Below are 883 nucleotides of genomic sequence, written 5' to 3' on the forward strand. Positions count from 1 at the left end.
ATTTCTCGCTCAAAAATGACCAAAGAGTTTCTATATTTTTCCTATTTAAAACTTGACCCTTCTGTAGTTACATTGTGTACTAAGACTGACGGAAATTAAAAGCTGCGATTTTCTAGGCCAATATGGCTAGGAACTATACTCTCACTACGGCGTAATAATCAAGGAACTTTGCTGCCGTACTATGGTCATTTTTGAGCGAGAAATGATAAAGGTCTAATCAGATTCAATGATCTATGCTAAGCTAAGCTAAAAATATTGGAGTGTTAAATGTAAAGAATGTACAAACTGAAAACATTCAATACTTTTGTGATCTATTTCCATTTGTTATTTTCAAAAGAGAAATACTGTCATGGATGTTTACAGAGCAGATGTCACCTTTGTTTAATTCCAAAGGGAGAGATGGACTTTTGTTTGTCTTTTGTTTATTATTATTTTGTGCTGTATTGTTGGTTACAGTGTTATTTCTGTTTCAAAAGCCAGCAATAAATAACACTTTAATATCTAAAGAGTGTTCATGTGATTTTATACATTAGTAATGTTGGGAAATTAATAAATGCATAATAATCGTCACAATCGTAAAACCATGATTATTCCTCAGACAATAATCGTACCAACAAAATCTATAATCGTTGCATCCCTACAGCCACGCAAAGACGTCAGTATAACGTCTTGTAAACGATGTCAGGTAACGTCACATTTACCTCAGAAAAAAAACATATTTGGTGTCCATAAACTCAGAAAAATAAACTGTAGAAAGGGGAATTTTGCTAAATATATGCACCATATAACATACTCATTATAAATTTTACTGTTCTTCAATGTTTAATGTTTGAATAAATTCATCAAGTTTTTATGACAGCCACCATTATGTTTATATTTAAAA

General features: G+C 31.4%; 1 long non-coding RNA gene across 1 annotated transcript in view; it reads right to left on the reverse strand.

The window, feature by feature from the left end:
* The window catches only part of LOC107690100 (uncharacterized), an 8,004-nt gene extending 7,273 nt beyond the window's left edge, over positions 1 to 731 (reverse strand). Inside the window, exon 1 of the long non-coding RNA XR_001634400.1 lies at positions 648 to 731. This is a non-coding gene — a long non-coding RNA (uncharacterized LOC107690100). The remainder of the gene's footprint in view (positions 1 to 647) is intronic.
* Between the last annotated feature and the right edge of the window lie 152 nt (positions 732 to 883).

Source organism: Sinocyclocheilus anshuiensis, unplaced genomic scaffold (assembly GCF_001515605.1).
Source record: "Sinocyclocheilus anshuiensis isolate Anshui unplaced genomic scaffold, SAMN03320099.WGS_v1.1 scaffold2251, whole genome shotgun sequence".
NCBI classification, from domain to species: Eukaryota; Metazoa; Chordata; class Actinopteri; order Cypriniformes; family Cyprinidae; genus Sinocyclocheilus; species Sinocyclocheilus anshuiensis.